The sequence below is a fragment of the Chrysochloris asiatica genome, unplaced genomic scaffold, assembly GCF_000296735.1.
Source record: "Chrysochloris asiatica unplaced genomic scaffold, ChrAsi1.0 scaffold00031, whole genome shotgun sequence".
NCBI classification, from domain to species: Eukaryota; Metazoa; Chordata; class Mammalia; order Afrosoricida; family Chrysochloridae; genus Chrysochloris; species Chrysochloris asiatica.
The window spans coordinates 24,419,673-24,420,309 of record NW_006408549.1 but is presented as its reverse complement, the minus strand read 5'-3'; positions in this window follow the sequence as shown (position 1 = coordinate 24,420,309).

Below are 637 nucleotides of genomic sequence, written 5' to 3'. Positions count from 1 at the left end.
TGCCATGGACTGCCGAAAGAACCAATAGATCTGTTTTGGAAGAAGTGCAACCAGAGTGCTCCTTGGAGGCCAAGATGGCTAGGCTTCGTCTCTCATACTTTGGACACATTGTCAGGAGAGAACAGTCACTGGGGAAGGAAGTCATGCTGGGTAAGGTGGAGGATCAGAGAAAAAGAGGAAGAACCCCAGATGCCCCGAGATGGATCAGCCAGGTGGCATCATTGATGACGTCAAGTGTGGCAGCGGTAGTGAGCTTGGCCCAGGATCGGACATTGTTTTATTCTGCTGTGCATGGGGTGGCTATGAGTCGGTTCTGACTCGATGGCACCTGACAACAACAACAACAACAATAACAGCAACAAAACACAATGTACCACCATTCTTAACTAACAGCAAATATAATGGGATATCTAAGGTACTATTTCGGAGAATAATATGGCTCTGTAAGATAAGCACTGGACTGCAAAACACAAGATTGGAGATTCAGGCCCATCAGTCACTCCATAGGATTAAGATAAGTCTTTCTGTTCCTGCAAAGATTTACAGCCTCTGAAACTCTATACAATGGCAATATGAATTGGAACCAACTAGACAGCATTTAGTAGCAACAATGGCATCAGCAATATGCTATGTTCCA